The sequence below is a fragment of the Alligator sinensis genome, unplaced genomic scaffold, assembly GCF_000455745.1.
Source record: "Alligator sinensis unplaced genomic scaffold, ASM45574v1 scaffold165_1, whole genome shotgun sequence".
Taxonomy (NCBI): domain Eukaryota; kingdom Metazoa; phylum Chordata; order Crocodylia; family Alligatoridae; genus Alligator; species Alligator sinensis.
The window spans coordinates 34,629-37,502 of record NW_005842054.1 but is presented as its reverse complement, the minus strand read 5'-3'; positions in this window follow the sequence as shown (position 1 = coordinate 37,502).

The following is a 2,874-nucleotide window of genomic DNA, read 5'->3' as shown; positions in this document are numbered from 1 at the left end:
GAAAGAGTTGGTCTTAATGCACACACGTGCTTGACTGCATTCCACCTCCTATTTTTAGTAACAGTTATACAGCACTGAGTCTCAGAGTGACTGGTGCACACTATCCAAAACTGTGCTCTGCAGAGGGAGTCTGAATGAGGGAGAGTACACAGTTTGCTATCTTATTTAAATTATGTCAGTGTATTTTTACTCAAACAAAACTAATCTAACAGCTGCTGTGTACTTTTGTTTACATGTTATATGTCAAATCTTATTGTCCCTAAGGTACTTACAAGAGATGCTTTAGCAGTCATTTTCTTAAATACTGATGCCTATCCGAATTTGGATTTTTCCACCATTGAACAGAATGACAAGCACACGATTGCTGTACTTAAAGCAATCTTTCACAGCTGCTTTGCTTTTTCAGTGATCCCATTAAATTGACGGCATATGCCTGTGGGGTCTACAATGTTACAATACAGCTGAACAAGATGTTGATTTGTACAACACCACCTAATAGAATATGGCTTTTTTGGAGGAAAACATTTTCTGGGTTACTCTTTTTATTTTTTTACCTGGGTAAAATTTAATTTAGGAACTTGTCTCTCTCTTACTTGTACTGAACACCTGGTTATATTAATTGCTTAGATGTAAGTATACTCTGACACTCAATGTTTAGCAGGCATGAAAACCTATGAAGTCCCCTTAGTTTCTAAAATGCAGCATGAGTCATGTCTTTCCTTAAACTGCACAAAGTAGCTGTGCATTAAATATGCTGGCACATCTTCTGCTTGAGCAAGTGGACCGAAATGGTGTGAATTGTTAATGCCTTGCTGCTTTGGTTCACGGCTTGTGATTGATCATTTGTAACTATATCTACTCCTTGTTCCATGAAATCAAGTATGGAGTAATGGGTTCATCAGATTTTTGGGTTAAATTGAGAGTGAAGAGGTACTGTGTGTAGAAATAAGAGTTGCCATGTTCAGGGCTGGCCTTGTAACAGCATGGAATCTAAAGGCGATATTCAAAACCACTTCACTCATCATACGCTTACTGATTCTGAATAGGGTCCATTTGCAGGGGACATTTGGTAGTTTTCCAATACACTTTATGCCTCTTTCTACTTCCACCACCCTGAACATCTTTCTTTCTTTTCATATAGCATAGGTTAGAACAGGTCAATGTACATTAATGTATTTAAATAACTTGCTACATAAAAGTAAAAATAGTCTGGGACTGAAATATTCAACTGACATGTCCTAGCAACTGCTGGCACCACTAAATTAGCAAGTTATTTTGGTAAATCAGACTAACCAAAACTTTAAAAGTGTTGAACAGGTATTCAGTAATATAATGGTTTTTAAAAATTCTAATGTAATGAAATAAGTCCCAAAGCAGAGAAAGAAAAGGAGCTACAATAACCTCAAGTAAACTTCTCGGTTTATTCACATACAGTGGTGACATATTTTGCCAGACACAACAACGTGCTTGTGACTACAAACAGAAGCATGTGGGACCACAGTAAATATAAAACAGCAGCAACCAGAAGTGACAACTTGTGATGGCCTGCAGGAGAGTAATCACATTAAAGTATCTCCCGATAAAATGAAAGGTAATGTATGTCACTATCGTGCTTCCTACAATGCTCACCACTTTATGTTACAAAAGTACTTTTTGTGCTATCTAATTGTCTCTAATTAATTATAAAAAACCTATACAGTTCTGGATATATAGCTCTAATAACAACTATGTATTATTAACCTGCATGTGCTGGAAGGAAAGAATAACCCTATTTTTACAGTTACAGTAAGTTTTTACCTGTTCCTGTGCGCACACATACTACAGAAAGGATAGTGCAAAAGGCAGCCAAGTTCAAAGACTTTTAAAATGTTGTAAAATAACCCAATTCAGGTAACAGTGTGATACTTATAAAATTATCATAATTTAAATGAGGAAATATTATATGTCCTCATATAAAAGAGGACATTAAAAACAAGAAAGAACAAAATGAAAATATAGAGCAAGGAAACATGGCTGATTTGGTCAAATTTTCAAGTCATTCTGAGCATTGGAAAAGCAGGCCAAATCATTTTTCCAATGACTAATTTAAATGTCCCTCATCATAAACTTCTGCGGATCAGGTATGATATTTCAGTTTCTACCATAGCGTATATGTTTCCAATTTCTAACACAAGGTCAAGTCCTGTAGTCAGTACTTGTCTTAGAATTTTTAAATCATCATCATTTTTAAGTCATCGGTGACTTGGACGAGGGAGTGAAATGTACTCTGTCCAAGTTTGCAGATGACACAAAGCTATGGGGAGAATTGGACACGCCAGAGGGCAGGGAACAGCTGAAAGCAGACCTGGACAGGTTAGACAAGTGGGCAGAAAACAACAGTATGCTGTTCAACAAGGAGAAATGCAAAGTGCTGCACCTAGGGAGGAAAAATGTCCGGCACACCTACAGCCTGGGGAATGACCTGCTGGGTGGCACGGAAGTGGAAAGGGATCTTGGAGTCCTAGTGGACTCTAAGATGAACGTGAGTCGGCAGTGTGATGAAGCCATCAGAAAAGCCAATGGCACTTTATCGTGCATCAGCAGATGCATGATGAATAGATCCAAGGAGGTGATACTTCCCCTCTATCGGGCACTGGTCAGACCGCAGTTGGAGTACTGCGTGCAATTCTGGGCGCCACAATTCAAGAGGGATGCGCATAACCTGGAGAGGGTCCAGAGAAGGGCCACTCGTATGGTTAAGGGCCTGCAGACCAAGCCCTACGACGAGAGACTAGAGAAACTGGACCTTTTCAGCCTCCGCAAGAGAAGGTTGAGAGGCGACCTTGTGGCTGCCTATAAGTTTATCCCGGGGGCACAGCAGGGGAGTTGTGAGGA